The 13,290-nt window shown below is 37.7% G+C and overlaps 1 long non-coding RNA gene across 1 annotated transcript; it reads left to right on the plus strand.

Moving 5' to 3' along the window:
* Positions 1 to 2,483: 2,483 nt before the first annotated feature.
* On the plus strand, positions 2,484 to 9,743 carry LOC145778833 (uncharacterized). The gene is made up of 3 exons (XR_014290472.1): positions 2,484 to 2,685; positions 8,767 to 8,890; positions 9,067 to 9,743. It is a non-coding gene; the product is annotated as an uncharacterized LOC145778833 (long non-coding RNA).
* The last annotated feature ends 3,547 nt before the right edge of the window (positions 9,744 to 13,290 follow it).

Raw genomic sequence — 13,290 nt, forward strand, 5'->3', positions numbered from 1 at the left:
ATGAGTTGTACAGTATAGCGCTCATAAATATATGTATTTTTTCAAAAGTCATTGTGAAATTTGGGCTTGACTTCCTGCACAAAGTCCCTTAATATCTGGTGGCACATTTGATAAAGCCATTCGCATTTCTTCCTCGACTGTAAGCAGTCGTTCTCGTTTTTTTTGTTTTTAGTTTTTATGTTCGTTAATACGGAAAATCCACTCTCACATAGGTATAACGTGGAAAACTGCAGCAAAAGCACAATAGCTTCCTTTCCAACTCAAGGATATTCATTTAGAATTTTTATCCAGAACTCTTCAAGAAGCATCTGCTTGTGCATAAGCTTAAAATTTCCATCGTGTGAATAGATTGGTTTCGTAAACAATGGTTCGTAAACAATCGTGCAATTTTATAGTCGTGCTGGATCACATCACTGCAATTTGACTTTGTGCGACGTGACGTGAAACGCAAAATAAAATCATGAAACCTGGCAATATTGTTTTTTTTTTGTTTTTTTTTATGTTTTGCATATCTTCACCCTGCACTGCGAGAAAGCGGACTTGAGTGCTATGCATCGGTGTACGCCTTCTGACGTACACTTGACCCACGCTGCAGCCGACTGCAATGTCTGTTTCCGGTTGTCTACTCTACTTATGACTTAAATTTGGTACTACCCATTACTCGAAATCGATCACTGGGTAGAGGCAATTATCGTAAAGTTTCTTGCCCAGAGAAACAACAGCAAGTGCGGGTGGTTGGAGTCGAACATGCAGGCTCTCGACTGCGAGCCCAACGCGCTAACCACTCGGCCACTGCTGCCGATAAATGGTGCGTTTCAAATTTTATGGAAAGAACAGCAAAAGTCAAAATCTCTTCCACGCTGTTTTTCCTGGGCGAGAAAACAAAGGCTTACCGCCAGCGACTCTCCAGAAAGGAGCCGGGAATAACTGCGAGACGCGAAACTTAATACGCAATGAAACTCGGTTAGAAATAGGTCTAAATAAATTCCGCACTTCACGGGTTAAAGTTAAAATAAAGAATGGGCGCAGTATTGCAATATCTCAATATCTCGCGCACCCTTGAGCATTGCAATTGGCACCCCAGGGTGCCGCGGCACCCCGGTTGGGAACCACCGTAAGCATTAGGCTATTGTGGAAACTGGCCTAATTGAAACTGACTTTCTTGATGTGACTTTGAATTTACTATCTAGTAAATTCTGGCCTTACCGAAAACCCAACAGTGATCCAATTTATATCCATGCCCAGTCCAACTACCCACCTAACATTAAGAAACAAATCCTGACTATGATTGTAAAACAATTGTCTGCCACATCATTTGGCCAAAATGGATTTGATAAGACTGCATCTGTTTATGATGATGCCTTTTTGAAAAGTGGTTTTACGGAGAAAGTTTTCTACAACCCTGCTAATAACTCGCGCACATCTAGTAAAAGGAGTCGGAAAATTTTATGGTTTAATCCTCCTTTCAGCTTGCAGGTTTATAGCAACATTGGTAAGGAATTCTTCAGACTCATTTCCATCCACTTTTCGACCCATCATAGATTGCATAAAATATCAACCGTGATACTATTAAGCTAAGCTATAGTTGGACTCCGAACGTTGCAAGCGTCATATCCACCAACAATAAATCAATATTGCAAGCTGCAAATAAACCATCTCAGCCTGGTTGCAATTGCAGGGTGAAAAAAGATTGTCCTTTGAATGGGCAATGCTAGCAGAAGGCCGTTATTTACAAAGCCACCATTGATAACGGTTCAAGGTTCTAAATTACATTGGTTGTTGTAAAACGACTTTTAAAAAACGTTTCTCCAAGCATAAATGTTCCTTCATGAATAGGTCTAACTCTAAACGAAACAGCACAGAGCTATTTAAGGCAGTTTGGGACCTTAAAGACAAATTTGTTGATCCTAGAATATCATAATCCATTTACAGCTATGCTCGGCTTTATAGTGGAGGTGGTCGCAATAATTGTGGCCTGTGCCTGGCTGAACAACTGGCCATTCTGAAGGCCGATTATAACCACCTTCTTAACAAGCGTTGTAAACTGGTGGGTAAATGTCGTCGTCGAAACAAATTTAAACTCAAATACTTCAAAATAAAATAGTAATTTTAAAAATAAATTTCATTTGATTTTTACAGATTTTTAATTTAAAAATAAATTTCATTTGATTTTTACAGGTTATAAATTTAAAAATAAATTTTATTTTATTTGCACAGGTTACTACAGGTTATTTGATCCATATTGCATTTTGCTTCATTGTGACGTCACATGCATTGGTATCAATCTGCTTGGTTTCAATTTGGACATTTTAATTGAGGCTTTTGTGGTAATGGTTGGAGGTACTTTGTAATCTTGATGAATTTTTTGCAGATTAAATTAAGGTTGTAATATTTAATATTTTTTCAAGTATTACCGATTTATTGCTTTTGCATATTTTTCAGAACCTTATAATGATCCCCTTTTAGGGTGAAACAGGCTGTAGAGGATTTTAGTGAATAATAACTATATTTGATGAAATACAACATACATGTATTTATACTAGTGCAACATTAATGTGAGATTTGCAGTTGTTTTGGTTTGAACCTTCCTGATGCTCAAGCGGTGAGTTACTGCAAATGAGGAAAGTAACATGACATCTTGCAAGTGGTCGTCTACTCGTAAGTTTCGTTCTCAACTTGTTCTTGGTGAGTTTCATTGACGAAAATAGATCTTTACATGCGTAAGTGCTGTCAAATAATGACGCCCTTTTTTTAGTATGATTAATCAAGTTAGGATATTGTTTCCATTCAAGATATGTTACAGAAGTCAAGCAGTGATACACTCTCTGCTTGAAGTTTTAATTTTAGCTTATTACTGCACTGTAGCTCAATCCCATTTGATAACCTACTTCTGTTGCACTGTATCCACCTGTACAACGAGTGGAGTAGGACTGAATAATTTGATGTCGTTTTCGAGAAAACGAATGTCACCAAAGCGGGATGAAAATTGATTTCTTAAGTGTTGTACAGTATTATAGAAACAAACATCGTACGGTATTGCTTGTAGGTTTGTTCTTCTGCAGTGTAGCAGAGTGAGCATAATTTATATTTTCCAGCTGACTTTCCAAGAGCCGTAGTTTTGTTTCGAATGCCCGTAAGCTTACACATCTTATGTATCAATTAAAACTTTTCATGAAGCTGCACATTCAAGTTGTTCAGATGTGATCAACAAAAATGATGCCAAATTAGAACCCATTCTTGAACCCTTATTAGCACAGGGATTTTAGGTAACTTAATCGGCACAGATGTTGACAAAATGTCAACATGTCATTTCCTTGTGTTTTTCGGTACAAATGCGCTGGTCTCAAAGTGAAGTTGTTATGTTAGATGATTTGATGTTGATAAAACCTTAACAAAACAACCATTAATCCTAATTGTGAGGTCTGCTTTCTAACCAGGACATAATTTTAGCTTACTAGCTCTCAGATAAAATGCAAATAAATCTTAACAAGCGAAGTTGTGCCACGTATATTTCAAACACAAAAACGAAGAAACGTGCGCTACAACAAATTGTTCAGCATTCCAAGCTATATTGGTGCTTCTGAAGTTTTTTGTGTCGTGGGCAAACCCGCGGCTACAAGTGACACATGCAGATCGAGTATGCTTTGCACATCTGTAGCATCTTCCCCGTTTGATGCTTTGAAATGTGCTTCTGAAAGTGCTTGAAGTAGCAGCATCGATGAACCCCAACTTTTTCGGCAAGTAGTTTAGTTTCTCCGCCAATTTTGTTTTGTTGACATACGGTTGAGCAAGCTGAAAGCTAAGTTGTTTGAGAAAATCTATTTTTTGTTACTTTTCCCATTGCCTCTCATTATGAGAAATGCGTTGTTACTGGCATTTATCAAATTGTAATTTATAAGCACTGGCCAATGATTTTTTTCCTCAAGCAATTGAATTCTTCACAGTTTTCATCAAGAGTGTCAACTCCACCATTATGCTTGTTATAATGCATAATAACTGTAGGTTTTTTGTGAGGGTCAGTGATGGAAACAGAAGAGTGTGAAAAAGACATCATGACGACATTCCTGTTTCGTTTTGGTACATATAGCAGAATCGTGTTTTAATGGTCATACAACGCTTCAGTAGGCTACTTTCCACCTCTCTTCCCCTTGCTGATTTGAGCTGCGAAGGAACTTCACGGCGACTAGCCATTACTGTTTCTACCAATGTAAGATTTTGAAGCAAAAGCTTGCAAACCAGACTATGAGATGTAAAACATCTGTCAACGTATATATCCTGACCAATACCAAAGTAAACAGAACACAGGTTCATCACTATATCGCTTGCAAGATTTCTGTGAGGAGCCGAGTCGGGTTCTCTGCCGGAATAAATAATGCCACTTAGAGCAAAACCTGATGTGGCTTCACACAGACAAAAGAACTCTATTCCATATTTCCATGGTCTCGATTGCATGTATGTTCTTCTAGGAATTTTGCCTCGATATGTAATCGGTGAAGTTATTTCTGTCCAAGCCAGCATGTATCATAATTCCAAGACCTGCCTCAACTTCTTCAATTGTGAAGTTTTTGTGTTTAGAATTAGCAACAGTTTACATCCGTGTCTCACGTCCTTCGTTTTTCTGTTCGTCTCACGTACTATCTGAAGTATAATTTCAGGCCGATAAAATAATTTGAAGGCATCCACTTCAAGTTCAGGAGCAGCATCAAACAGAGGCTGTTGCGTCAATATACTTCTTCTTCTGAGCTTGCCTGGAAAAGGATTTGCATAATAGATTGCATTGCCAGCTGTTATCGGTACTTGATCTTCATCTTCTGAGGAATCATCATTAGATTCTTGATCTGCATCACTACCAGTCTTGTCATTTTCACTTTCTTCCTCAAAGACATCTATATCGGACAGTTCCTCTTCTTCCAAAGGCAGTTCATCAACATCTGGTATGGACTCACATTCACTACTACTTGTAGCCTCAGCATTAGAGTCGCTATCAACATCATCAGAAGTTATTTGCAGGTGTCTTAGGGCCTCTTGAGATAAAAATCTTCTCTGTCTGTCTATCAGTAAATTTGCACCTTGCTGTAATTAACCGAAACAACCTTTGAATTTCGAATAGTTAGCATTTCATGTAAGAGCTAATACACATGTAAAATCTTGTAAGAGCTAGTTAGAGGTAGGGCAAACGTTTCCAACATAACTGCTTAGGCAGTATTTTTCTTCTGAGTTATATCAACTGGCAGTCTAACTCCTCCTGGCAGTCTAACTCCAGTCTGACTAGGACCTAGTCAGACAGCGATTCACTAAATACACGTGCAACTTTCCTGTACGTCGCCAGTTATCACTTTGTGATAATAGCTAGCTACTGCATAGTGGCTTTGCATTAAAAACTCCTATTGTTTCTGATTGTTGACATTTTGTCAACAGATGTGCCGATTAAGTTAAAACGCAAATAACTCATCGTGTAAACAATCGAAAGTTTTGAAATCGCTACAGCAGTAAGCTACTCAGAAGTTCTCCATCGTCACTGAATGTTGTTAAACTAGTGCATAAGGGGCGAGAGCAATCTCACACAAAAAAGTCGATGTTGACAAAATGTCAACGCATGTGCTGATAAGGGTTAAGAAATTCTCCAGCAATGATAGTCTTGTTTTCAAGGCAGGTTGCTATTTCTTTCTTCAACGTGTACACTCTTTTTAGCATATTGTCTCGACTGAGCCAGTGGACGACTGATAAGCTTGGCGGGTGTTGTGACGATTTATATCATGAACGGCATAAATTAGAGGTTCGATTATAAAATAATATATCACTAGGCAGGCCATATAATACTATAATTTGTAAAGCGGCTGCAGGCCGGATGATTTTCCTTGGCGGGCCGGATCCGACCCATGGGCCGTAAGTTGCCGACACCTACCTTCGGCACTGATAAGAGTAGGATAACCAGTCCCTTTCTTTCCGCCGCCTTTCCTTCAGGTTGACTACTATTTTCACCCAAGCTATTACATTGTGGGTATAGTAATGCAGCGAACCCAAAATTTTTATCCGCACACAGCACCGCAACTGAATCACCTATCCGCACACCGCAATTTATCTGGAACTTTGACACCGCACCGCACACCGCAATTTACAAAATTTTCAAAAAACATTTTAACGCGTTATTTTTTAGAAAGTCAATTGTGGCAAAAAAGCACCCATGGCATATAACTGGTAACCTACCGGTACAGTTGTGCACTAACTGACTATCATTAGGCTAACCAGATCATGTTCTCTTATCAGCAATGCATCTAAGCTGAGCTTATCAGCTAGGCTATTAACCAAAAACACTCGTGCAGCTTCCCTCACAAGCCAGCCCCAAAAATCCTGTCAACTGCATAGCTTTCCAGCTTAGGGTTTCTGTTAAAGGAAAAAAAAGTGATCCGTGTTTCCAATTTAAATTTGAAGTTTCATAACTGATATTTCTTGAAAAAGTTTACGCGGCAAGCGGCGCGGCGCGGCACGCGGCGAAAAAGTCAAAAGTGGCCGCGTACGCGGCGCGGCGCGGTTTGCATCACTAGTGGGTAGAGGTGAGCGGTGTTTTTTAACATCCTGCTGAAGCCGGATGTCGATTAGGTTTGCATCATTGGAAAGCCAACGGCTTATATATTGCACCATCTCAGCTCAGCAAAAACAAAGAAAACGTAAACATCTTCTAAAGAGAGTCGAACATATAAAGAAGGTACATTAGCATTTTTGACTTAGAAATTAAAATCATTACTCTAGATGTCCCCAATATAATTTTGTTAGTGATACAAGAGCTGTATTTATTGATGTAATTATTACAAACAAGCCGAATCAAAAATACTTTACCATTAGCAACACAGGTTTGGCCGCAAGGACCGTCACAGATGCAAGTGGAGTTTCTTCCACAATCGTTATCTGTCGTGCATTGTGATCCACAAATCATATTGTTACGTATCACCTCTCTTCTGTTGTAGCGCTGGCACGACACTAAAAGAAAAGAAACAATAAAAAACAATTTTATAAAAACAACAAGTAAATAGTCATTCAATTAATACTAGATTCTTGATCCTCTGCGTTTTCTTGCTTTCTAACGTTAGTCTTCTTCAATTTCTGTGCCTGAACCAAGTAGCCTATCTACGGTTTCGGATGAATAATTAGACCAAGTGTTCCTATACACTATGTTGTAGTTGTATGAATGATTGTTTCTGCCTTGTCGTTAAATTGTTTAAGATGAGTTTGTCTTTGTTTGCCTGGCATGGTGCACGCTTTCCAAAAAATTTACCAGTTATCGAGAAATGCTCCAGTTTTTGCTTTCTTATTACATCGCCGAGAAATTTATATTGTGTTGCATTAACAATTTTAAACAGAGATCTGGTTTGGTTGAGTTTGTGTAAAACTTCTTTATTTGTCTTTGCAAGACATGAAGTGCGTTGCTGAACGCATCAAGATTGTTCCACTCAAGACTGTCAGCACTTTCGATAACGCAACAAGGACGATCAACATAGCAGCTGCTTATTTTTTTGTCTTGCTTTTACTTTATTTTTTTTACTCATAAAACTTTGAAAAAGTCGCTTTCTCTTTTTTTTCTTTTCGTTTTTCCAAATTTTGAAATTCTACTAAGATGTTGCGACCGTGCCAAATTTAAACCAGATTGCCTTTGGTATCAAGCACGTTATAACGTTCGTTTTTTGTCGCTTCTACCTTTTTCTAGATTTCTGCTATGTTTGGCATATTTTGTTTTTTTGTTATGATGGTCAGAAATAAAACAAACTGAACTGAACATTAATTTTTTCAGCCATTTTTGCTGAGATATTCCAGGTTTCAGAGTTGTCTTGAAAAACAGCATAAATGTAGCAATTTAGAACTCTAAACCTTGTCTTAAAGAAAATATTTTTATTGCAGCAAATTGGTTTCATTTGTTGGAAGCTTGTTTTTGCTTGGGCTGTTTTTATGTTGAGTTCTGTTTCGTTCCTTGCATCCCAATTCACCATAATATCTTGGTTATGACCATTCTTTCGGTTTTCTTTTTATTTAACTCCATGCCAAATGTTTTGCTGTTTGTACACACAATATCTGATATATTCTGCAATTTCATGTCCGAGTCAGCTATCAAAACGGTGTCGTCAGCATATCGTATGTGATTTATGTTGTTTCCTCCAATATTTTTTTGTTTGTCGTATCCAGGCTTACACCTGGTGGTTGAACATTTAGATGAAGTGGACGTGGACGGGAAGGCAAGGAAGCCAATCTTCATGTCCACCTTCAGGCATGCCTGCAAGTGTCTTGCCAAAGACACAGCTGCATGCTCATGAGCGTTGTCGAGCCGGTGCCCTTTCGAGTGTCGTTCCAGCGCTCTCACCACTCGGCTATGTACCCTCCAATAATAATATCTGTTTTATCTTTAATATGCCTTGAAATTATTTCACTGTATAATGAGCAAGATCGAGTGAAAGCATAGCACAGCTTTGTCTTACTCCTTCTTGAATGGTCGTATAGTCACTGCAGTCATCATTAATTCTGATAGCAGCTGAGATTGTTCGTAATATAAATTTTGGATAATTCTTAGATCTTTGTCATCACTTCCAGTTTGGTCGACCATACATAACATTTCATTGTGTTGGGCTTTATCAAATTGTTAGTCTGAAATTACCAAGCCTTTCCTCTTTCCTGAAGAGTGGAAAGAGGAATAGCATGTTAATAAGTAATTTTTTTTTTCTATTATAAAAGCGTTAGTCCTACGCATTGACCAGATGTTATTATCGAATGTTTACATAGATTTATTTACGAAAGACAGAAAAAAGGTTTTGATAGTGTGTACTTAAAAGGAAAATGCAAGAAAAGCTCACACCACTCTCTGAAGATGAAAAATCTCTGCAGATGAAACATGAATCTGTATAAGGTACAATGACTTGACTAAGCATGCACTATCGATATATTTACTGGCAATATTGAAGCGTCATATCGAGAAGGTCCTTAGTCAATGGACTTACATACACAAGTAGTTCTTCCTGTCCATCCTTTGCGCCCATGACAGTAATGTTGCATTACCGGAAAACCTTTTTTATATCCTGGCAGGCAAGTATACTCGGCCACATCATTGTACCTGTAGGACAAGCTGCTCAAAGACACAAGTCTCCCGTTGTTCGATCGCCGAAACACTTGGACTCTTGCCATGTTTGGAATGGAAGGAGGCGTTTTGCAAAATTTATCTGAAAGTAAACACAAAAGTGAAGTTATTGCTCTATAAACGACAGATGAACTTGTTTAGTTCAACATCATTGAAAGTATGAAATCAGCATCGTCAAAGAGAAAGTCGGGCAAGATCCACAGATTTCTTTAAACTCTTTTACTCTTTAAACTCCTTTCTTTAACTGGTAAAATTTTTGGAAAGCGGGCACCTGGCAGACAAAGACAAACACATCTGGAACAATTTAACGACAAAACAGAAACAATCATCCATGCAACATATAATAGAAATATTTGGTTTAATTATTCATCTGAGGCCGTCGATGCCTGGTTCAGGCAAGACAATTGAAGAAGAAGATACAAAGATAGTGCTGCCGTCACGCTGTGCTCATCTCATGGTTTTGTCGTTTTTAGGAGACACCTTACCAAGTGCCCCCCTGGATCGACCCACTTTTTTGAAGTGATTGTATGTAAATGTAATGCTGCTATCACAATGTGCTTGGAACACAGTTTAGATAGACAGAGCTTCCACAAAATTGATCCGTTTGCAAATTAGAACTTGTCCAATAAAAAAATATAACTTTATTATTGATTTTTGTGGTTTGCTGTCAGTGAGTTTTTTTTTAGAAAGAGTAAATAGTCAAAAAATAAAGAGCCCAAAATGTAGATACGGTAAGCTACTAAACGCATGTTCAGCAAAGGCTTTGAAAACTAAACTGTTTTTATCTTCAGTGCTATTAAATAGCACTTAACTTTAAATAGCATCTTTAGTGCAATAGTAAGATGAAAACACTTTAGTGTTCGAAACGTTTTCTTAATAGTTTTGTCGACTGCATTGCCAAGTTGTGAGAGCTCTGGAACGACACTCGAAAGGGCGCCGGTTTGGCACCGCACAAGAGCATGCGGCTGTGTCTTTCGTACACTTAAAGACAAGTCTGAAGGTGGACACGAAGATTTGCTTCCTTGCCTTCCCGTCCACTTAATCTAAATCTTCAATCACCGGGCGTAAGCCTGGATAAGACAACCAAAACAATATTTTAGTATCTACATTTTAGGCTCTTTATTTTTGGCTTAGGTTGATCAAGTGTTCTAAACATTTTGCTCCTAAAAGTAAATAGTAGTCACCTAAACGAATGCACGAGAATCCGCATTCATGGTCACACACACACGTCTTGTCGTTCCTGCATCCCGAATCTCCTGGCCCTCTGCATGATTTCGTACAAGGCCGGTTTACTGCGTTTGCGGCAGCCAAATTCCGTCTCTCACATTCACCTAAAATACAACCGTAATCAAGAAAGGTATTTATTTTAATTAGGAATGTTGGAAATAAAATTTTGTTCTTTTGAAATTACATCTTAATAAAAAAGCATTTCAAAATGAAATCAAACAAATGAATTTTGCGTCAAAAGGTTTTGTCTCGAAAAATTATTGAGATGTTTTTGAAAAATACTCATCAGCTTTAACATTTGACAATCCCTTGGTTGGTTTTGGTTTTTAAATCTTTATCCTCGGACTGACAAAACCTTGATAGGTTATTCCTGGTAGTTTTGCACACTTGTAGAAGATTTTGACGCAGGGCTGGTTATCGGGATTGACAAAGTGAAGTTTCCGATTGTTGAAGCGTTGTTGCCGGGGAATTATTCCATCCATCAAGTATCGCTGAATAGAGAGCAGTCCTTAGAATGCGTTGCTCAAGCGCACGCCCCGAGAGTCAAACCAGCGCCGCTTGATGTTAAAGCTTCTTCGTTCACGAAGTCACACGCTAACCAACTGAGCTATTCCTGAAGTATAAAATAAATAGTTTAGGTAAAACACTTCAGTACCGAACAAATAGTTCAGTATAACCAAAAACTTTTCTAATCATTTTACATCGCGTTGACAACAAAAAGAATTTGCCTTTATTTCAAGATGAAGTGAAGGAAGAAATTCTTGGCTACCATTAAAACCTCCTTGCAATTGAAATAATCGGAATTGGCACCAGCTCAATGGCCGAGTGGTTATCGCCTTCGGCTCTGGTGCTGATAAATCTGAGATTGATTCCACGTCGGGCCAAACCAAAGACTTTAAAAACGGTACCGACTGTATACTTTTTTGCATATTGCAGAGAAGGTACGTCTGGTAATATGGTGATGACATCGTAAATATGATGTGAAATTAAAAATGAGTCCTGTCGCTGACAGACCGTAGCAGTAAAGTTGTAGAGCGACAGTAAATAAGAACCATGTCGCAACTTACTGTAAGAGCATTTTTGACACCGACGTTCTCTATGAAAACTTAATAGTTTTGCTAACAAAATACAATAGGCTAACTCATAAATTTTTTATCACTGTTACCTTGAGCTTTCGTTGCTAGGCACTGCAACGCTAGAAGAGCAAGAAGTGTTATTATTGCCATCTTTAAAACAGGCCCAAAGGTAATTTATATGCAGAAAATTTAGTAGTCTGCAAATCAAATTTAAAAAACAACGTTTCTTTGATTAATTGCTTTTGTTAAATTTTAGTCACGATATGCAAAAAAGTAAATTTGTCTCTACATTGAGCAATTAATCAATTTATTTTCCCCCTAACATGAGAAGGTGGAAAATCTGCATAAAGTTTAAATCGTGCATGAACAGTCGTTAGCGCAGTATCATGACCTGCATGGCTGTCGCTGTTTCAATGCAAGTTGCAAAGAGACAAACACGTTGAGAAAGTTTAATTTTGCAAAAAACAATTCTGAGAACTTCTCACGTGACATTAAAACTCATCTTCGTGGCAGAACGTGTACCATGAGACAAACTTTCAGCTCATTATGAAACAAAAAGAAGCACGTAGTCTACTCGCTAAGCTACTACCCAGTGTGACATGCAATACATGTGTTACACCACATTTCTTAACCCACAAAAGCTTAAAATTTCAAGGTTCAAACATCGTTACCACACTGATGAAGATTAAAGTTATCCCACTGACAAGGATTAAAGTTACCACACTGATGAAGATTAAAGTCATCACACTGATAAAGATTAAAGTTACCACACTGATAAAGATAAAGTTACGACACTGATAAAGATTAAAGTGATCACACTGACAAAGATTAAAGTTACCCCACTGATGAAGATTAAAGTTAGGCCTACCACACTGACAAAGATTAAAGTTACTACACTGATGAAGATTAAAGTTACTACACTGATGGCGATTGAAGTTACCACACTGATGAAGATTAAAGTTATCATACTGGCAAAGATTAAAGTTACCACACTGATGAAGATTAAAGTTACTACACTGATGGTTACCACACTGATGAAGATTAAATTTACCACTCTGATAAAGATTAAAGTTACCACACTAATGAAGATTAAAGTTACCACAATGATGAAGATTAAAGTTATCATACTGGCAAAAATTAAAGTTACCACACTGATGAAGATTAAAGTTACTACACTGATGGTTACCACACTGATGAAGATTAAATTTACCACTCTGATAAAGATTAAAGTTACCACACTGATGAAGATTAAAGTCATCACACTGATGAAGATTAAAGTTACTACACTGATGGTTACCACACTGATGAAGATTAAAGTTACTACACTAATGGTTACCACACTGATGAAGATTAAAGTTACCACTCTGATAAAGATTAAAGTTACCACACTGATGAAGATTAAAGTTACCACACTGATGAAGATTAAAGTTACCACCTTGATAAAAATTAAAGTTACCACAGTGATGAAAATTAAAATTACTGCACTGATGAAGATTAAACACTTAGTCATCGTCTTTAATCAAATTTCTTCATTGTGGGCCCAAACGCGTTTGTTGTAAACAGCTGTAGTTAACATTTCATAGGTGTTTATACACAGCAATTTTCGTTACATTTGAAGCCGTTTGCGGTAAAAGTTGATAAGTCATATGTTGGCATGTTGAGAAAACGACGTTTGAAGTTTTCAAGTAAGTTATAACTTACGTTAAAAAAATAAACATTAAAATATATTACTGAGGGTGACGGAGATTTTTGATACATTATAGGCGTATAGGTTTTAGCTGACTAGGTTCTGTAGTTTTTCTTTATTTTCGAATAAAATGTGGACTTATCAACTTTTTGCACAAAAATTTCACATCTCAACTTTTTATC

Source organism: Aplidium turbinatum, chromosome 10 (genome assembly GCF_918807975.1).
Source record: "Aplidium turbinatum chromosome 10, kaAplTurb1.1, whole genome shotgun sequence".
Lineage (NCBI taxonomy): Eukaryota > Metazoa > Chordata > Ascidiacea > Aplousobranchia > Polyclinidae > Aplidium > Aplidium turbinatum.